General features: G+C 33.4%; 1 protein-coding gene across 3 annotated transcripts in view; it reads left to right on the top strand.

The window, feature by feature from the left end:
* The window catches only part of LUZP2 (leucine zipper protein 2), a 582,381-nt gene that overhangs the window by 450,555 nt on the left and 108,300 nt on the right, over positions 1 to 23,526 (top strand). The window lies entirely within an intron of this gene.

Below are 23,526 nucleotides of genomic sequence, written 5' to 3'. Positions count from 1 at the left end.
TCCTTGTCCTCTTCACATTGAATAGGATGAGTAGGTGGAGGATGAGGAGCGGTTGGTCTTCCTATCTCCTAGAGGCAGAGATGGAAGAGGAGGAAGAGGTAGAAGGGGAGGCAGTAGAGACAGACACACTGATTAGCTTACGTTAGAAAAATATCCACATAGAAGTGAACCTGTGAAGTTCAAACCAATGTTGTTCAAGTGTTAACTGTATAATCTTTTATATATTACTTATTTTATTAGTTTTGCTGGTGCTCTTTTTTTTCCCCAATTGTATTTGAATTATTGTCTTTCATCACTTGGTTTAGTCTAAATAAATTATTTTAATGTTTCTTGTGAGGCAGACCTGCTCCCAACAAATTCTCAGTGTTTGTTCATCTTGGAATATCTTTTCTTTGGCCTTGATTTTTGAAAAATTTGCTGGATATAAAATCATTGGGTGACATCTGTTTTATCCTTTAATACTTTTTTTTTTAAAATAAATAAAGTTTATTGAGTTTCTTAGATCTATATGTTTATGTTCTTCAACAAATCTGGAAAAATTTCGGCCATATTTCTTCAAACTTTGTTCCTGTCCTCTCTTCTCTCTCATCTTGGAGACCACATTTACATTTAGAACAGCTGCCTTCTCATGATAAACAATGGAGAGCAGAAGGTAGTGTGTAACGATTTTCAAAATATTGAAGGATAAATACTTTGAATATCGTTACATACTACCTTCTGCTCTCCATTGTTTATCATGAGAAGGCAGCTGTTGTTACTCTTGGTGTGGTCTCTTGTCCATGCTGAGTTGTTTTCCTCTTGCTGCTTTCTAAATGTTCTTTTAATGATTACCTTTCAACACTTTGACTGTGATACGTCTGAGCATCAATTCTTTGCGTTTCTCTTATGTAAAGATTGTTGATCTTGTTGGATATGTGTGAATTTTTCAGCTATTATTTCTTAAAATATTTTCTGTTCCTTTCTTTTGGTATTCCATAATTCTTAAGTTAGTGTGATTAACAGTGTCCCAAATTTCTTTGAGTCATTGCTCATTTTTCTTAATTCTTTTTTCTGTTTCCTCAATTGCATTATCTCTATTCATCTATTGTTAATTTTCCTTATTATTTTTTCCTCCAGGTCAAATATAGTGGTGAGCATCATTAGTAATTTTTTTTCATTTGGTTATTGTACTTTTAACTCCAAAATTTTCATAGTGTCCTTCTTAGTAATGGCAACTTCTTTATTGCTGTTCTCTATTTGCTGAGACATTGTCATCATACCTTCATTTAATTACTTAAACATTATTTTCTTTAGTACTTTGAACATATTTATAATAACTCTTTTAAATTCTTTATTTTCAATATCCACCATGGGGCTTTCTCAAAGGTAATTTATATGCCCTGCTACAATGTCATCTATATCTTAAACATGTATAGAGTCTGAAAAGCAGGGCAGAGTTAGCACCAGAATTGTTTCTTAAAGGCAGGCCCTGGGCCCTAATTTCCCTAAAGCACGCTATTCACAGGCTAAAGTTATTGTTGTTGTTATTTTAAAATATATGATATGACAACAAGAAACACTTCTTAATCCTGCTGAATATAGATAACATAACTCATGGGATTTTAGAACCTTGTGAATCCACCGCTTATAAAATTTCCTCTTCTCTGAATGAAAAACAGGGGCGAGGAGATCCAGAAGTATTTCTTCCACATTGTTGACTCTTGGAGAATGAAGTAGCAACTTCCTCTTGAAACTCTATCTATCTATCTATCTATCTATCTATCTATCTATCTATCTATCTATCCATCCATCCATCCATCCATCCATCCATCTAGATATATTTAGATAGATCAGCAGAACCATATAAACAGAGCCAATAGAAAATATATGTTTACATAAAAGCCAGTGGTGTAATTCCACCCCGTAAATATATACACCTATTATGTACCCACAAAAATTAAAATAATTAAAACTAAAAAAAAAAAAAAAAAAAGAAACAACTTGAAGAAAACTCAGTTTGTATTTCCAGTGTGAATCCAAACATCTGAAAACCAGGAGAGCCAGTAGTATAAATCCCAGTGAAATGGCAGGAAAAGACATAGATTTTAGCCCAGAAGCCAGGCAAGATGCAAAAAGGGTAAATTCCTCTTTTCCCCTCTTTGTTTTGTTTGGGTCTTAATGGATTGGATGATGTCTACCTACATCCTCTATTTCTTCCTATCTATTAGTTATCTCTATCTATCTATCTATCTATCTATCTATCTATATCTAAAGTCTAAATGACTTAAACCTAAATGATTTCTATGACAAACATAATTTCAAATTGTATTTTTATTCTCTTCACTAACACCATTGGTTGCATTAGTTTAATTTAAGCAAGAAAATTTATAAAACATTTTGAATATACTTATTTTGACTTTTCTTTTGTTCTTGGAATATATGGAGTGTGTACTATTTACTATGCATAAATGAACATGTGTGTATTCTATTGAGTCATGTCAGAGTAAACATTATCTTCAATAAAAACTTTACTGTGTGCTTCCTCAGAGGCACTGGTTCGTAATACTGGATTTGCATGAAATTTTATATATAGATATTTTGAAACACTGAAGCCAGGCTAAGTCACTTGAGATTCTGTCTCAGAAGGTCCGAGTTGGAGAGTGGATATTTTCACACACAGTGACAATGATATAAGGATTAATGATTTAAATGTGTAGAAACACACAGGCGAAAAATGATCAGAACTATTTGGCATTAGTTTGCAAACTTTTTTGAATTCTCTGACAAAGAAGAAATCAATCTTTTTTTCTTTCTTGCCTGAGGTAAGCTTAATGTAACTCTTCTTTGTAACTCAAAGGTCCACTTTTTTTTTCTTTTTTTGAGATGGAGTCTTTAAGCTATTTGGCCAGATTACTAGGAGGGGCAGTAATGGGTGGATACCCATGATGGATGGGTAGATGGAGGGAGAGATGAATGGATGGGAAGGTAGATAAGTAGGTAGATGTATGAGTAAGTAAATGGAGGAATGCATCGATAATAGAATGTAGGGTAGTGAGTAGACAGATCAATGATGAATGGATGGGTTGACTAGGAGCTAGATTGATGAATGGTGAGGTAAATAAATAAATGGATGGCTGAAGGAATAAAAGACATATAAAAAAGAGGGAAACTAAATGTTAACTCTTTCTTGCAATGTTTAATCTACCAAATTAACCCCCAAAAATGATTTCCTATGTTCAGTAAAAAAAAAAAAAAAAAAAAAAAAAAGCTAGTTTAGAAGAGATTTAATTTATTAATTATCCAGTTGTGAATTCTTCATAATTAGATCATAGGAATGTACACTAAGCCCTATGGGGGCTAGTTAGAAGAAGCAAAGTGACAGCTCCAAGCCAGGTGAAATAAATATTTGACCTCTATTTTCACAGATACAATTATAAGGCATGCAACCTCTCTAACCGTGAGGATAAGCTAGTAACATATGAGACAGACCAACAGAAATTTAGCAGTTCTTTTTGTCTTTAGGGAAGCAATACAGCTAATGAATTGCATTATAAAGACCTTTTTTTTTTTTTTTTTTTTTTTTTTTGCTGAAACAAAACTTATAGCTCAAACTTCCCAATAATTACCCCAAATTAAATATATATATATATATATATATATATTTATGCATCAGTTCTTTTTTTGCTGTTGTTTATATTCTTTTGCATTTATTGCCTCATTTAAGCTTGGGAACAACCCTGTGCCATAGTGAAATATTTTAGTACTTTTTTTTAGAAGGAAATCTCAGTGAGGAATTAGGTTAATTATCTTTCTAAGGTTTCTAAGATGATGATACATCTGTCACATGACAAATCCATTAATCAAGACATTGATAAGAACATTTTTTAGTTTCTTTTTGTGTTGTATGTGGTAGCTTCTTAAAATATCTCAGCTGAAATCCTCAATTTGTCTTTCAGCATTTTTTGTTCATTTTTGTCTTCCTTCAATAAGAGAGGGAAGATACAAGTTTCATGTCTCATTTCAGTTTACTCTCATTTGGGAGGCAATGAAGTCCTGAGCAGCATAATAACTGGGAATAAAATGTGCGTTATCTTACGTAGATTTGCAGGAGTAGACTTGATTAGTGAAAGCTGGGTATCAGGTGTATGGGTACCAACTGCCAAATACTATTGAAGCAACGTTGGGCCACACAGACTCTTTAGCCTTTTCAAGTTTCTCTTGCCTTCCTTGTTAAATGATTATAACAGTATTAATTATTACTGCAGATAACACACTCAAATGTCAGCACAATTCTTGGCATATGATAAATATTTCATAAACTTATAATGATACTATTATTCCTATTTTGTTGCAGTTGAAAAACTGAAGATTTGAGAAAATAAGGACCTTGTCCATTGGCTTAAAGCTAATAAATAGAAAAAGAACAATACTTTTAAGTTATATTTTAGGGTTCTTTTTCTAATACCCCTAATTATAAGAACTTAATTAATTATAAGCATTTAAGATTGTATACATGAGTTAACAAAGTTTATGTGGCTGTTCCACGTTTGTGCTTAGGAGTCAATTATATTTTATCCTCACTTGTGGCTTTAGTCATTATCCTAATTAGCTAAAGTAAAATACATTTAAGCATATATAAAAAAATGTGTGCTACTAGAGATCAGTAGGTTTTCAATTAGCCTCTCCCTTCCAGTTGTACAATTTGGGAGGCAGTTTTTTGTTGAAGAGAAGGAAAATCTACATCCTTCTTGCCACTCTAAATATAATAAAAGTATGTCAAAGTTGAAAACTCTTGCAAAAACTTTATACCATCCTTGATCATAGCACATATTCTGTTTACAATGGGAAATAATGGTTAGTGCATTATATTCTCCAATGCAGCATACATTCTTGGAGGATGAGGTCTCTATTTTATGTGTCTTTATCACTATTACAATTTGCATATTGACTGGCACATGGTAGATAATTGATACGTATTTTTGGAATCAACATAAATTGATTTGAATATGAATCATTATTTTGCTAACAATTCAACAGATGTATTTATTGGCAACTGAGGTTGGGAATCATAGATCTGGTAATAAGATGAACAAATATTAAATAATGTGAAAGCAGCCTTATTATAAAAAAAGAACATCTTTAATTATAAATTTTTGTTGTTATTGTCATTATTATTATCTTTCCACCATCTATGTATCTTGATCACATTTAAAAGTGTTTCTAAATCATATTATAATACAAAAATGATACATTCAAACAACATTTTTTGAGAATATAATGTTGACACATGTTTTTGCAGGCACCTATATGATTTATCAGTAAACAAAAGTTCCCTACTTTGGTAGAATTTATATCGAAGTGAATGGGATAAGCAATATTCAATAAATAGAAAAAGAATATATGTAGTATATTAGAAAGTTAAATGTTATAGGAAAAAGAACATGTAGAAAAGAATGGAGAATTGAGATTTCCAGGTGGGAAATGAGGCAGTTTACAATGCTAAGAATCTAGAATGGACCTCTTTAAATGAGCAACAGGAGCCAAGAATTGAAAGAGGTGACGAGTTTGAGAAGTGAGAGATTCCAAAATGTGGTCTTCAAATCATCAGTACCTGAGTTTTACTTTTATTTCCTTTAGTTACGTGTATATATGTTTCTTTGAGTTGGTAGACTTTTGTTTGCACACCTAATAAGTAAGGAAAATAATACTTTTTGTCCTACTGTTTGACTTTTATAAATTGATCAGAACTTGCTGTGTAACACTAATTGTTATTTAATGCATGTTAAGAATAGAATGTGCTAAGAAATATATTGACATGGGTTGAAGAGCTCTTTGGCCCATCTTTGTGGGCCTCACATTTCTAGGGCTTCAATATTTCTTAGAGTTTTGCTTTCTCCTGTAAGCAACTTTACCAGATTCTGTGCCATTTGGCTCCACTTATGCATTCAAATGAAAATAAAAAATAGTCTGTTGAGAAATAGACTACGGAAATGCATTAAACATCTCTACTAAAGTGCATTAAAATAAATTTAAGAAAAAAATACACATTTAGAGTAGTAGGGAATTAACAAGCTGATATGTAAATGTTTCACTATCCACTGCTTTCAACAAAGTTCACTTAGTAGAAAACAATTTTTGAAAGGATTTTTGGAATAAGCATCTAGTGCAGCTGCTATACTTTGGCAGTAACAAAATTAAACTCTTGGTTTAATCCAGCCTTCAAATGGCAGAAAGACTGGCACAAATAGCCCTAGGGGACCATAATATTCAAGCAGATTCACACAGGAAAAATAAATACCTGTGGGAAATATTTCCACTGACTTAATCCTGACATCTACAAAATTTTATGCTGGATTGTATCCACTGTCTTCTCAGCACACTTGTCATTAAAATTAATAAACTACCAATTCCTGTGCCTGTTAGAAGGAGCAGTCATTGTCTGTCATGTCAATTAACTGTCAGAAAAAAGAGATGTAGAGGATGGACCGAAAAGGCTCCTAAAGGAACACTTCTTGGACTTTAAAAGAGAGGACTTGAAACCTCAAAACATTTAAGTAGATATAGAGTATTTGTAAATACAGAGACTTTTCAGTACGAATCCAGGAACAAAAACTTAAAAGTGCTTTGGAAGAATATAAGAATCCCGTTTTCTTTGTACAGTATGTGGAACCTACATCAAACTCATTCACTTGCTAATTTGTTCATTCAATGTTGATTTAGAATCCACTATATACCTGACACTATTCTGGTAATTATTTATTCAATGATTAGCAAAACAGATGTAAATCCCTATTGTCTAGTGAGGGAATGAGATATTAAACAGACAAATAAATGGATAAATGACAACTATAATAAGTAGGAATAGAAGTTAAATAGTATTTATTAATATAACCGTAAGAATAAATGATTGTGTAATCCCAGCACTTTGGGAGGCCGAGACGGGTGGATCACGAGGTCAGGAGATCGAGACCATCCTGGCTACCCTGGTGAAACCCATCTCTACTAAAAAAAAATACAAAAAAACTAGCCGGGCGAGGTGGCGGGCACCTGTAGTCCCAGGTACTCGGGAGACTGAGGCAGGAGAATGGCATGAACCTGGGAGACGGAGCTTGCAGTGAGCTAAGATCCGGCCACTGCACTCCAGCCTGGGCGACAGAGCGAGACTCCGTCTCAAAAAAAAAAAAAAAAAAAAAAAAGGAATAAATGGTTGAACTGTTAAAGCACTACTGTACCAACTGGTAAATAACCATCTTTTTTTTCTTCCTGGCCCATCTCTTGGAACCTTTCACTTTTCCCTGCCGCTCAGTAATACATGGCAGACACCTGTTACAGCACAATGGCTTTGCCATAACACTCTGATAACCTTGCAGGACTCTACCTAGGTCAATAGCAAGGATAACCTCTACTTTAACACGAGTCTTAGTACAGTGTTCTGTGATCCTCCAGGAAAAAAAAAAAGGAGGACAGGTATTTTGTTATGAGATGTTACAAGACTGTTTTTCTTCTACCTCCCTGTCTCGCAGGAGGTTGCCATGAAGCAATATTTTATCTGTCTCCTGTGCCAGTGAAGCATGAGACTTTCCACAGTGCACTTCTTCCCCTTCTTGGGCACAGCTATAGACTGAAATTGTTTGGTTGTAATTTAGAGTTTGATCCAGAATGCCAGAGAGACCTACCACTTGTGTTGTCTGTCATCTGGCACCCCTGGTCTGATGCCATCCAGAGACTGGGAGTGTGGATTGCCAACACCATGCTGATCTTCCTTATGCAGTCATTGTGAGTAATAAACTGTCCAAACTTATTTGGACTCATTGCCTCCTTTCTGGCTGAATCTATGAGACTGTGTCAAGTCAGCTTAGGAGCTTCCACCGTGCTGCTGCTTGGGGACTGCTTAACTGCTTGAAACCTGCCAGAGCAGGAATCTAACAGGACCCTGCTCCAGCATTCAGGGAAGACTAGGATTCTATTGGTGTACATCCACACCATACCAATCATTGTATATTTTGAATATCACAATGTGTGCAAGTACTAGGAAGAAAAATATGATATTCCTCAAGATAATATAACACAGATGCTAAAATTATATTTGTAGTGAAAAATGAATTTCTGTGGGAATTAGCATTTCAGCTAGGATCTGAGGAAGGAGTAGGAATGGACCAGAAAGAATAGGATAGCACATAATTTTCTACAACTCTAGGAAGAAAGATCAGGTACATGTGAAGATGGTGAGGAATGTAAGAATATGTCTCATTCAGTGAACTATAAAGAGAGTCAAAGAGAAATTATACTGCATACGTGGGTCAAAATATCTCCCTGACAACTTAGCAAAACACCAGTACTTACACCCATACAGACAGAGTTTTGAGGCTTCCTAAACAGAATGCCCAGATAATTTTGTTGTCTCATTATTTAAGAGATATATTGATAGTCTTAGTGAGGAATACAAAAAATATTTGAAGACCATTTTGTCTATAAGTTTCATAAAGATAGGGATGTTGCTTTATGTTGAGTTGCATTTGTAACTGATTTTATACCGAGTGTTAAAAACATCTGGTAAATGAAGATGTGAGAGAAGGAAAGAAGGAAACAAGTAACTCAAAGAGGAAGGAAAGGAAAAAGAGAGAAGGAGGTCTTTTATTTTAGAGGAGTATAAAATCGATAAAATGGCTGGGATTTATTAGGCCTGCAGTAAATGCCTTTCAAAAGATCAAATGAGAGAGGAGAAAGGTGTAATAAACATTTCATGTAATGAAAAATATAAATAAATAAAAATAATTTATAGTCTTAAATAATTAACCCTGATAATATATAAATTCCAAAGTACCAACACGCACTTGTGATGTGACTTGACACAATCCTCCTGGAATAATTCATCGCTCGTTGGCTTGCTCAGGGGAATTTGAACAAAGAACGTGGGTGCATTCTACACTACTTTCATGACCAGGAATATAAAGCAACATTATTATTGGTGTACCTTGGATGGTGTGGATTGTGTAGACAGACAAACATAATGACCTCTAAAGATAATATTGTGACAAACTATTTAAAATCTCAAACTGAAGATAAGGGAGTTTGCGTTTTATTGTAAAGACAATAAGAAATCACTAAAGTTGTTTTGTCAAGAGGAAATGTGTTAAAATCAAGTTTCATGAAAAACAAATATGTTGGATCATGCAGAATGACTTTGTGAAGGGGAAAGGAGAGACAGAGAGAGAGAAAATGCACAAAACTCTATGAGATAGTTGCAGCAATCTAGGCAAGGGTGGAAACAGAGACCTAACTTTGTTAGTCTTAAAAACAGCAAAGAAGAAACAAATGGAATTTGTGACTGAATGGACATGAGCATAAAACTACTTTTGATGTTAGAATAGAGATCATATGTGTGGGACACACAAGAATGACGCCTGAGAGCTGTCCACATTCTAATTCCTAGAACATGTGAATATGTTACTGGGTCAGTGCAAGCAGAGGTGGGATAATGTGGCCACAAGCAAGGAATGCAGGCAGCCACTCTAAGTTGGGAAAGGCAAGGAATAGATTTTTCCCTGGAACTTCCAGAAGGAACCAGGATTGCCAACACCTTGACTTTAGCCCAGTAAGGTATATTTTGGATTTCTGACTTCTAGAATTTTAAGGCAACACATTTTCAATGTTTTAAGCCAGTAAGCTTGATTATTTGTTACAGCAGCCATAGGAAACTAGTATAATCTGCTATTGACAGTAACATCAAGAGTGAGAGAGAAAGTCCTGACTTCAATTTTATACATACTGCCTTGGAGGAATCAGAAACACGTGATGAGTGAAAATATTTTTCAAAAAATAAAACAGTGGAGTTCTGTTCATGGAAAACACGCAGATAACACTGATAAATAAGTCATAGGTGTAACCGGAAATAAAGATTTTGGTGATTTCTTATGTTTGGGTAGAAAACAAGAAAGAAGAATAAGAGAAGGCTGGGGAGTAGTGAGAAAAAGATGGACAGAGATGAAAAATGAAAGAAGGTGGGATATGGTTGAGAAATCTTAATGGGAAAATTACCAGAAGAGTTGATGATCAGCTATTTCACATGCTACACAAATTTCCAGGGTGGTGAGGCCTGTGGTTTTTCCAGCTTGAAGAAGTTCTAGTTTAAAGTGATTTCCAATTCATGGAATTAAAAAAAAAAATAGAATACAAACACCAACATTTTTGCTAAAGTAATATTCCACAGAAGTCAGAAAAATAATTCTTCCTTGGGGTAAGGTAGCATTACAATGGGAGACAATGTAAAGACGTTAAAAGTGTGCCATGGACTGAAGTTGTTTAATTTGTAGGTATACTAAAGGCCCATCTCGTTGTCTTGTTCAACTTGGCTTTTAATCCATTGGAGTGAAAGTAGCCTAGTATAGTAAGTTTGGATTCAGATAAATGTGGTACCAAAACCCAGCTGTTATCTTTTGCTTATTCTCTTTGATCCTAATTCTTTTCTAAATTGCAAATTGGCAAATTATAGCTGTATATATGTATGAGATACAAAGTCATGTTAGTATTTATGAATGCATTGTAGAATAATTAAATCAGGTTAGTTGACATGTCAGTTTCTCTAAATATCATTTTTTACAGTAAGAACATTTGAAATTACTCTTAGCAAATTTGATGTGTATCATAATTACTACATTCATCATATTGTGCAACAGACCTCCAAGAAAAAAAAAAAATCATATTCCTTCTAATTGAGGCTTTGTACCCTTTGATTTCATCTCTCCATCCCCTCTATGCTTCCCAGCCTGTTTATTGCCCTCCAACTCTGCTTTGTTTCGGAGACTACATATAAGTGAGAACATGTGGTAGTTGACTTTCTTACCCAGCTTTTTTCACTTAGCATAATGCTCTCCAATTCCATCCATGTTGTTACAAATGACAAAATTTATTTCTTTTTAAAGGCTGAATAATATTTCATTGTTTATATATAATACATTTTCTTTATTTGATGGTGAATACAGGTTGATTTCTTAACTTGACTACTGTTAAATACTGCTTCAATAAACATGGGAATGCAGATATCTGTTGGGCATACTGATTTCAAATCTCTTGGATAAATGCCCAGAAGCAGGATTGCTGGATCACACAGGAATTCTATTTTCAGTGTTTTGAGAAACCTCCATATGTGTTTCTTCAGTGGCTGTACTAATTTACTCTACCACCAACGGTGTGCCAGGATTCCCTTTTCACCACATTCCTGCCAATGTTTGTTATCTGTCAAATGAGGATAATTACTTATTTCTTAGGATTAATGAGAATATTTAGATGTTAATTCATGGTAACTGGCACATTTACCTGCTACATGCTGGTAATTACAGAATGGTGGTGATTATTTTATATAATCTCAGCAAAAGAGGCAGAGAAAATGAGAATAAAAGTCAAGTGAAAAGCATTATTAGAAAACAGAATGTATGTGGGAAAACCATAGATATAGTAATATAGAAACAACAAGTTTTTTCACTTCCTTTATACCCAGCCCAACATTAGTTAAGGTAGTATTAATTTTCATAATTGATCAGCACACTACCTATGTAGTTTACAGGACCACATCTCATCCAGGATTTTAAAAGATGCATATGTATATTGAGCTGATAATATCTGCCTAAGTAAGGAACAATCAGATCATCTTCATTTCTTCCAAATCTCTTTCAAATTAATAACTACAGGGTATATTATACTATGAGGCTATTCCTCCAAGGAATTACTACCTCCTAGAAAATTTGAAGTAGACAAAGACAAAAATGGATTAATGGTAACTTTCAATAGAATTTTGTCCTCATGAAGTCAATCAATTCTATAGTAAAGAAATATTAGATGCTTCTAGATTACATCTCAAAGCATCTTTTTTTCTTCCACTGTATTTCTTTACCTAGATAGTCAATCCAGGTTCAAATATATTACAGAAATTTCTTGTTATCAATGCACAGTATAAGAGGAAATGCCTGATATCCATTTTCATGAAGACAAACATATTTTATTTTTAATTGTAGAGTAAGTAAAAGTTTCAGACATTTTCAGAAAGTACAATTTCTAGATGTGTAGTTCAGCGTCTAGAACCTATTTATTAAGATATAAAAGCTATGTAGAGTATCAGTAAAGTAGTTGAGAAGTGCCATTAAGATCCCCAAGACTAATATAAGGAACAAAAGTCTATATAGGAAGACGTCTAAACAAAATAATTCTCAAAGAGCAATAATCTAATTTCTAATCATAAAGAGTGGACGTGTGAAAATTGTCATTCTTCCTTTCTGTCTGCACAATTTTCACCATTTTTCTTTGTTATCAATTCTAGACATGTAATTCAAGTTTATGAATTGCATACTAAATGTTTAGTGAAATTCACCTGGCCTAAAAGTAAATTTTAAAGAGAGAGTTTTCTGCTGAAAGCTCCGTTTCTTCAGTTTTCTCCACAGAAAACTCTCTCTGCCAACGAATCTCTTGATTCATATTCAAAGCGTCTCTGGAATATCTCTGTCTACAAAGAAAGGATATCAACAAAATTTGGTAGCCATTGAAATCAATATGTTTGTGCTTCAATAACTCACAAAAAGGCTGAATAAATTCTTTGTTTTTAAAACATTCTCTGTGTGAAATATAAAACATGAGATTATAAGCTTTGAAAGCAATTTTGAAGAAAATTTATAGGTTAATAAAATTTAAAAAGTGTCTGTCTAGTCATTAAAATGGTTAATAAACTAGTATGATAATTTTATGTAAATTTTTTAAAATTAACACCGACTGTTTTGAAGAGAAGTTTAACAAGAGAGTTTAAAGAAGGAACGATATGAAATGCATGTAGAATATTAAATGGCTCATGTAAAAAATAAATATTAGGAAATAAAATCACATGTTATTGTGTCTACTCTGGTACATTAACTGGATGTGTCTATTACTATAGAAAACATCCGAGGAGTCATAAATTCCTTTAGATAGAGCATTTAAAAATCATCTACTCAAAATTTCTTACTTTGCACACAGGGAATTTGAGATCAAACAGTAAGTCGCAAAGATCATGCAGTAACTGTGACTCATGGATCATTAATTTTTTTTCTCTCCTGGAGTAATTTTTAGATATTCTTAAAGATAAATCAAGATAGTACATTTAGGTCTTCTAGTGGAAGTAGTGTTTTATTATAGTTTTACTTGCTTTATCTGATAAATAATTACGTTGAACATATTTTCATGAGCATTTTTGTATTTTGAATATAACCATTTTATGTATGAATAAATCACTTTTCATTTATTCAATTATTTGACCACTTTTTAAAAATATGGTTGTTTGTATTTTTAATTTATTTACTACCTAAGTCTATTTAACTTTTTTAATGGTTGTCTTCTTATTGTTGAACTATAAGTTTCATTTGTATATTTTGGATTCTAGTCCTTTCACTGATACATATTTTCTCTTGTTCATGACTTGGCTTTTCATTCTCTCTGCAGTGTCTATTGAAGAACAACATTTTATATATGATAAATTATATTTATATTTTTCTAATGTTTGGGCTTTTTTGTCTGTTTAAGAAATATTTGTCTATCTCAAAGTTACAGCGATTTTCTTCCAGAGGATTTATGTTTGAGCTTTGACACTTAGGTCTATAATTCATTTCTCATTTTTGTTTGTGAATAGTGTGAGGAAAAGATCAGGGCTGATTTTACACATGCACACACACATTATGTTTATATATAATAGATTATATATTATATATGATATATAATGTATATTTTATACCCTATAAAATATACATTTTATATACGTATATACATATACAATGTGTGTGCATGCACAAAATATATATTTTATACTATATGTTGTATATACATAGTGGATATAATATATCAATTGGATATATCCATTATATAATGTAAAAATATGTATTTATATTATATAATGGATATAATGGATGTATACATATATAATGTGTATGCATGTATAACGTATGTATAACATATATTTATATATAATATATGATAAAATCTCCAATTGCTTTCTCACTATTTATTAAATTTAGTATTTTTATGCATTGAATTACACTTTGTCTTTCTCAACAATCAAATAACTATGTATGTTTTCAACTGACCATATATTTGGGTCAATTTCCAGATTCTGTCCTGATCCGATGTCATGTATGTCTATGCTTATGCCAGCGACACACTGCCATTAATGTAGCTTTAGAGTTAGTCTTAAAATCAAGTAGTGTTAGTCCTACAGCTAGTGCTTTTCTAAAGATTTTAGATACACATTTCAGAAATAGCTTGGCAAATTTACCAAAAATTATCATGTGGGAATTACAGTCTGTTTGTATTTTATCTATACATTAATTTAGGGAGACCAGACATCATAAGGATAGTAAATATCTCATTCAATTGCAAAAAATATTTTAATTCATAGTCATTGGACATCTTTCTGATTATTTAAAATTTTTATTATTAGTCTTAGCAATGTTTTGTAATTTTCAACACAAATGTTTTTCACATTCTTCATTAAATTTTTTCCTAACAATTCGAAATTCATTTTTTCTCTTTTTGCACACTCTTTTCTTTCTAGTATTCCAATGTACGTATGTTAAAATGTTTAATATTATTCTGAGCATTTTTGAGACCCTGTTCATCTTTCTTCAAACTTTTTTTCTCTTCACCGTTCTTCAGAATGAATCATTTCTATTAATATCACATCATATTTACTGACTCTTTTTCTGTCATCTTCATTTTTTAATGTGCATCCAATTCATTTTTCTTTTTAGAATTTTCATTTGCTTTTTAAAATAATGGTGTGTAACTTTTATGTTAAGATTTCCTCTTTTATCAAGAACACATTACCTATAAGTTCTTAATCCTATTTTTAATAGCTGCCTTAAAGTGTTTTTCTGCTATATTAAACATATAGACTATCTAGATATTGGTTATAATTCTTTACTCTTGTGTGTGACTTTGGATCATATATACATATATATTATATTAATAATTAGTGAGGTTTTATGTTGCGATGGAGATTTTGGTTGATATAGAGACTCTGGATTTTATCTTGTGAATATTTTCAATTTTTTTCTAGAATGCTGTTAAAGTACTGGTAATCAACTTGATTTGTGTAGGGTTTGTTTTATACTTTGCCTAGTGCCAATACTTAAAAAGTTCAAGGTAGTACCCGAGTTCCTCTCATTTAATTGAGCTAAACCTCCAGAGATGTGTCCCCAACCCTCCAAAATCCTGTCCAGGTTTGATTTAGATTTTTTTTTAAGGTATGTTCAAAATAGGGCTTATTCTAGGGCAGGGATCAAAAAACATTTGCTGTAGGTGAACACACAGTAAATATTTTCGTCTGAACAGGCCATATGGTTAACTACTGAATTCCACTGTTGTAGCACAAAAGCAACTAGATAATAGTTAAACAAATAAAGGTGGTTGTGTTTTATTAAAATTTATATACAAAATCAGTCAGTAAGCAAGATTTTGACTGTGGGCTGTAGTTTGCCAACAACTCTTTAGTGCTTAGCTATTAATCTAAAGACGGCTGTTTTGATTGTCTGTGGTGTTAAGAGTTTATGGGTGTCTTTGGAGCTCTTATCCTTCTACAGTGCTTAACCTTGAGTTTTTTTCTTCTCCTCTCAGCCATGCAGAATTTGTTCTATTATTGCCCTTGTATAATTTATTACCCTGGTATGTGTAGACTAACTCTCAGCCAAGGATGTCCAGGAACACTCCTTCTGTTACCCAAGCTGATTTTTGGGAGCCCCACCCCTGTTTACTTCATACTTCTCTGATGCCCTGTACCACATATTGTAGCCATAAGATCTGTTCTAAACTCTGCTTTCCACCTCAATAGCTCAATACAATTACGGTGATCTTCTTGGGCCATTGCTCTTTGCACCTTGGTTAAGAAATTGTCATCAGGCAGAAAGCTGATGCAGTCATGGGTCTTACCTAGTCAGTTTCCTATATTTCAAGGTTCATTGCCTGACACAATTGTTCATAGTTGTTTATAGGAGGAGAGCTAGTCCAATATTGATCACCTGTCATCTCTGTCATGTCTAGAGGCAGAAAATTTGAATCTTTTTTAAAGTTATATTTTAGGTTTGAGAGTACATGTGAATGTATGTTTCATGGGTAAACCCTTGTTGTCCTGGGGGTTTGTTGCACATATTATTTTCTCACCCAGGTATTAATCCCAGTACCCACTAGTTATCTTTTCTGCTCCTTTCCCTCCTTTCTACTCCTCCTCCCCACTCAAGTAGACTCTAGTGTCTGTTGTTTCCTTCTTTGTGTTCCTAAGTTCTTATCATTAAGCTCCCACTTATAAGTGAGAACATGCAGTATATGGTTTTCTGTTCTTGTTTTAGTTTGCTAAGGATAATAGCCTAATCTATCTTTAAATATCAGGAAATATAAATATCTAACTAGAATTTAAGAAAAAATATTTCTTTACATTAACTGAAAATGCAGGGTTCATTTATTTCAGGCACAGTTTGAATGGGTTTTTCATGTCACCAAAGCCTGTTCTATATGTATTTCTTATTTTTTTGTTTTATTGTATTCTGTAGGACAGTATAGCCTCCTGCTGTTCTCTTTTATTGTAGCAATAATGTGTATTTGAGTTTAGGCCTAACCATCTTCATATTACTCTGCAAAGAGAAATAATATACTGTATCTTCCCTTAGATGAAGAGACAGTTTTTATTCCAGAAAACATTAGTAAATATATTCTAGTTTCTGCATAAAGTCATTTAAGTTCCTAAATATAATTTCAATTATTTAACTGGAAAGTTAAGAGTTGAGATAGAGTGATTGCTTTAAGAAATTACATCTCCATCTTTGCAACTGAGCACTGAGATCTCACCTGGCATGTACGGCTGCAAAAGAATGTGAGGCAGAATGGATGAGAAAGAGTGGAGTTATTACTCACGTCTTAAGAGGCAAGTTCATCTTATGACTTGTTCATCTGGTTTTCTGTGTTTTTGTGGGAACACACACACACACACACACACACACACTTTCTCTTTCTTGAGGAATTCTAGGAATTATCTTAGGAATTAAGATGAACCATGCATTTGTACTTTATGTTCTTAGTGCCTTAAAAATGGTGTGCTGAGTTGCATTATAAAATCTGTTAGAAGTTTATTTTAGAATCTACTACTTGGAAAACTTCTGAATCTTCTATGTCTCTGGTAGGCTTACTATCTTTGATAATGAGAATTTTGGAGCCAAGAGCATTACTTTTTACAAGTGGCTGCCAGAAATCTTGGAACAAAATTTTCAGCTCAGCCAAAACTCAGCCAAGACAGATAGAAGTTTTATGGCTCCACTATCAGTGTGTTTTTCTGCTGTTGCATCCCCTACCCTACCTTTACATCACATTCATGCAGCATATTATCATATATTTTTTTCCATAAACCTAATATGATTTACTTGTCTTTAAGATTTTATTACTTTTAATGTGAAATTCTCTCACATCCTTTTTAGAGGAAAGTAAGGTATAGTTTTATATTCTATAAACCTCAGTGAGATTTATCAGAAAAAATAAAGACAACTGGATAATTTTACCTGCAAGGAAAGGGGTGAAGGAATAATTTTTAAAAATTTTATCAGTAAAAAGTTATTTCAGAATTTTTGAATTACAAATCTTATGTATGACTGATGAGTTAGAACTTTGCAAATTTAGCTAGTTGCCAAAATTTTATAAAATGATTCACTGAAATTTCAGATAAAATGTAATCATCTAGCATTAAATCCTTTTTCTTTTCTGCTTAATCCAACACAGTTATACCTTAATGTTTCCTAGAAGAAAACAGAGTTTAAGCACCGAACACATTACTGGTGCTATCCTTTAGAATCTAGCTCTACTTAAGGTAGAAGAAATAACAAGTAACACTCCCTTGGAGCACTACACTTAGAGTAACTAAGCCAGAAACAAAAACAAGCTCCAGCTTTTTATGGTCTATAAAAATTTGAGGTTCTACATTTTCATAATTGTTAATAAAGAATTTACATTAAGAATGTGGTACATATACACCATGGAATAATAGGCAGCCATAAAAAGAATGAAATTATGTCTTTTGCAGCAGCATAGATGAAAATGGAGGCCCTAATCCTAAGCACATTAATACAGGAACATAAAACTAAATGCTACATGTTCTCACTTATAAGAAAGAGATAAGCATGGAATGCACATAGACATAAATATGGGAACAGTGGACACTGTCATCTACTACAGCAATTATCCTCAACCTGTGTGGTACCAGTGACAAGTATCATGGAAGACCATTTTTCCACATACCTGAGATGGGGCCACAGAGTGGTTTCATGATTATTCAAGTGCATTACATTTGTCATTAGATTCTCATAAAGAGCACGCAGCCTAGATGCCTCGCATGCACAGTTCACAATAGGGTTCATGCCCCTATGAAAATCTAATGCTGCTGCTGACCTGACAGGAGGTAGAGTTCCGCTTTGCCCACTTGCCAGCTGCTTACCTCCTGCTGTGCTGCCCAGTTCCTAACAAGCCACAGAGCAGTATCAGTCTGTGGCATAGGGGCTGGGGACCACTGTACTAGAGGGTGGAAGGAGGATATTGGGTTGAAAAACTACATACTGGGTACTATAGTCACTATTAGTCACTATAGTCACTATTAGCATGATGGTATCTACATTGCAAACCTCAGCATCATGCAATATCCCCATATAACAAATCTTCACATGTACTCTCTATATCTAAAATAAGAGTTGAAATATTTTTTAAAAATTATGAAAAAAAATTATGACTGCTTTGTATGATTTAATCCAGTATCCTTTCCAAACTAGGATCAAAGTATTACAATATGAGATGATATCTGCAAGTCCTTTTATTACTTTTTCTTACCCTTTTTTTCAACTCTGGTTTCCCAACATCTCTTGGCTGGATTTTTACCAAGTTTAATGAGTTCCTAGAGAAGGTAAATTATTAAAACCCTGGGCATGGCCAGGTGTGGTGGCTCATGCTTGTAATCCCAGCACTTTGGGAGGCTGAGGCAGACAGATCATCTGAGGTCACTAGCCTGACCACCATGGCAAGACTCTATTTTTACTAAAACAATACACAAATTAGCTGAGTGTGGTGGCATGCACCTGTAATCCCAACTACTCGCGAGGCTGAGGCATGAGAATCACTTGAACCCGAGTGGCAGAGGTTGCAGTGAGCCAAGATCATGCCACTGCACCCCAGCCTGAATGACAGCAAAGTGAGACTCCTTAAAAAAAAAAAAAAAAAAAACCTGGGCATGAATGGCAATAAAACTTTCAAATGCAAATTTGCTATTTTTGTTGGAATTTATTCTTCCTGCCCTGATACAAGCTTCCTGAATTGTTATATTTATTACCTTTATGATGAATTTATGGCAGGTAATATAGACTATATTACTTACCATATAGTCATGTGTTACTATTGAGCTGATACTACTATAAGTATTTTAAAGATATTGACTAATTTAATTCTCCCAATAAGCCTATATGTTAAGTACTATTATTCATCTTTAAAGAAGAGGAAACTTAAGCATGGGGATATTAAATATTTAAGTATTGAAAATTAGTAAGGGGTAAAAACTAGTACTCCAATTTCAATGTCAGCTCCAAAGTTCATCTCCTACCATCTTTGTTCTGCTGTCTCTCTAAAGTGAAAGACAACAGTATTGTCCTTATTATTTTTAAGTATGTTCCTTCAATACCTAGTTTAATGAGAGTGTTGAACATGAAGGGATGCTGAATTATATCAGAGGCCTTTTCTGTGCCTATTGAGATAATCATATGGATTTTTTTCTTTAGTTCTGTTTATGTGATGAATAACATTGATTTGCATATGTTGAACCGTACTTGCATTCTGGGTGTAAATCCAACTTGATTGTGGTGGATAAACTTTTTGATGTGCTTCTGGATTCTGTTTGCCAGCATTTTATTGAGGGTTTTTGCATGGATGTTCATCAAGGATATTTGCCTCAAGTTTTCTTTTTTTCGTTGTTGTATGTCTGCCAGGTTTTGGTGTCAGAATGATGCTGACCTCATAAAATGCACTGGGGAGGAGTCCTTACTTTTCAACTGTTTGCAATAGTTTTAGTAGAAATGGTCCCAGCTCTTCTTTGTACCTATGGTATATTTCAGCTGTAAGTTCGTCTGATCCTGGGCTTTTTTGGTTGGTGGGCTCTTTATTACTGCCTCAATTTTAGAACACATTATTGGACTATTTATGGATTCAGTTTCTTCCTGGTTCAGTCTTGGGAGGCTGTTTGTTTCCAAGAACTTACTCATTTCTTCTAGATTTTCTAGTTTATGTGCATAGAAGTGTTTATAGTATTCTCTGATTTTTTTTGTTTTTTTGTATTTCTGTGGTGGTCAATGGCGATATCTCCATGATCATTTCTGATTCTGTCTATTTGTGCCTTCTCTCTTTTCTTTTTTATTAGTCTAGCTAGCATTCTATATATTTATTAGTTGTTTTCAGAAAAACAGCTCCTGTGTTCATTGATTTTTTGTAGGTTATTTTGTGCTCAGCTCTGATATGGTTATTTCTTGCCTTTTGCTAGATTTGGGGTTTGCTCTTGATTCTCTAGTTCTTTAAGTTGTGTTGTTAGGTTGTTAATTTGAGATTCTTCTAGTGTTTTGATGTGGGTTTTTGGTGCTATAAATTTCCTTCTTAACACTGTTTTAGCTGCATCCCAGAGATTTTGGTATATTGTCTCTTTGTTCTCATTAGTTTTAAATAACTTCTTCATTTTTGTCTTAATTTTATTATTTAGCCAGAAGTCATTCAGCAGCAGGTTGTTCAATTTCCATGTACTTTTGTGGTATTGAATGAATTTCTTAGTCTTCATTCTGAGAGATTGTTTGTTATGATTTTAGTTCCTTTGCATTTACCAAGGAGTGTTTTACTTCCAATTATGTGGTCAATTTTAGAATGAGAGCCATGCAGCAATGAGAAGAATGTATCTTATGTTGTTTTTTGATGGAGAGTTCTGTAGATATCTATCAGGTCTGCTTGATCCAGAGTTGAGTTAAGTTCCTAATTGTCTTTGTTTGGCTAATATTGTCCATGGGGTCTTAACATCTCCCACTATTATCGTGTGGGAGTATAAGTCTCTTTGTAGGTCTCTAAGGACTTACTTTAAGAATCTGGGTCCTCCTGTATTGGGTGCATATATATTTAGAATAGTTAACTCTTCTTGTTGAATTGAACCCTTTACCATTATGTAATGCCACCCTTTATCTTTTTTGATCTTTGTTGATTTAATGTCTATTTTGTCAGAAACTAGGATTGTGACCTCTGCTTTTTTGTGTTTTTCATTTGCTTGGTAAATTTTCCTCCATCCCTTTATTTTGAACCTATGTGTGTCTTTGCACATGAGATGCATCTCTTGAAGACAGCATACAGATGGGTCTTGACTCTATCAACCTTGGCATTCTGTTTCTTTTAATTGGGGCATTTAGTCCATTTACCTTTAAGATTAATATTGTTATATGTGAATTTGATTCTGTCATAATGCTAGAACTAGCATTTTCTTACACACATTAAAAAAGGGAATTTTACATAAGTAGTTCTATGTATTTATGATAGATAATGTTTCTACCGATAAAATGAAATACATGTGATTTAAATATAAAATTTATAAATTCTTACTTCTTTGAGCCTCTGAGTTTGGGTTTTTGTTTCACAACAGAAGCTAATTAATTCATATAGATATGAATTATCAGGAATACTGTTATGATTAAATAAATTTTAGCAGATATCTAAATGATGAGAAGAAAATCATGCTGGGAATTTTTAAGACCTTGCAATATAGATAAACTTAGCACTTTTGAGGTAAAATAAGGCCAGTATATCCAGAGCATATTGAGCAAGGGGCAACTGGTAGGAAAGAAAGATTGAGAAGGAGAAAATAATGTAGTGCATTGTTATGATAAAGCATATAATTTTTAAATCAACGAATAAATAGGGAAAATGTTCATATATGAGTTGCCCGGGGCCAGTGATCTTGGCTGGGTTGAAGTATTACTCTAGGGATCCACCAATAGTTTGACTGTAAACTGGATTTATTGTAAATATTTACAATATGCATATGTTGGTTAATGTAACCTCTCACACTATTCCTTTTTTTAGCTTCATTTTCTTTATAGCAATTGTCACTATCTGATTTTATATATGTATATTCTGTCTCTTTTTAAAGACAAGGGTTTCTTTTTCTTCATTATTCTACAATTAGTTCAGAGAATGGTTTTTATGTTAAAACATATGTAATATTTGCTGAATTATAAAATTATTGAATGAATTTTGATACCTAATAAAATGGCAGCTTTCATATAGAAAATTAAATGCATTTTATTTTTCTTGCTCTCAACAGATACCACAATCAACTGTAAGATGTAAACAATTTAAAAATATAAGTTTGTAGGTTATTTAGAGAAATATTTGTTATGGCTGTTGTTGTTGTGGTTGTGGTGGTTGTTTTAACTAATATCAGCAATTCTCATGGCCCAGCGCCATGCCTAGAATAGTGGAGAATACAGAGATTAATCAAAGGATGAATGGGTAAATGGAACAATAATGGAATAAAGCAAGGCGGTGCAAATGCTATATGTATGCAGATAATGGAACTTCCAATTCTTCATATTCCTAATTTGAGCCTGACTAGTGTGGTGTAGAATAAGTATTGCCATTTCCAGTTTAGAAAAGTCAAGGGCTTTGCCCAAGATCACATAGCTGGGAAATGGTGGAGGCAAGATTTGAATATATAACTTCCAAATCTGAAGGTACTGCTTTTCTCTTCTAATAGCACAATAATGACACTTATAATGGTATAGAGATATGGTAGGATAGAGAAGTGTATGGGATTAAAAAACAAAAAAAAATAATAAAAATAGAGTACATACTAGTACCTTTGTCTACTTTGGCTGCCATAACAAAATACCATTGACTAGGTGTCTTAAACAATAAAAATCTATTATCTCTCAGTTCTGCATGCTAGAAGTCCTAGAGTGAGGTGTCCATATGTTTAGTTTCTGGCAAAGGCTCTTCCTGGCTTGTAGACTGTGCCTTCTCTGTGTGTCTTCACTTGGCCCATACCTGTGAGTGCAAATAAGTATCTCTGTTGTTTTTTCCCTCTCTTTACATTAACATGTGTCCTCTGGAATTAGGGCCTCACTCTTGTGACTTCATTTAATTTAAATTACCCCAAGAGTGCTCTGTCTCCAAATATAGTGAGAATAAGGGGTTGAGGCTTCAACATACACATTTTGGGGGGATAAAATTCAGTCTATATCAAATAGAAATATAAGTGATGGATTTAAACCACAAGTATTCCTAGAGACTTGAATTGGGTCCTTGAAACTAGATGTTTTGGTCTATGAAGCATTTAGTGCATATTCATCCAGAACTACCATTTTCTGCATATTAAATATTCTTCACATCAAATTATCATGATATATAGTATTTTTAACCTGAATTCTAAATGAATCTTACAGGACACTATATATTTTTTTCTCCCTTCTCTCTTTTTACAATTTTTTGGCAATA

Source organism: Chlorocebus sabaeus, chromosome 1, assembly GCF_047675955.1.
Source record: "Chlorocebus sabaeus isolate Y175 chromosome 1, mChlSab1.0.hap1, whole genome shotgun sequence".
In the NCBI taxonomy this organism is placed as follows: Eukaryota; Metazoa; Chordata; class Mammalia; order Primates; family Cercopithecidae; genus Chlorocebus; species Chlorocebus sabaeus.
This window is presented reverse-complemented; position numbering and strand designations above follow the sequence as displayed.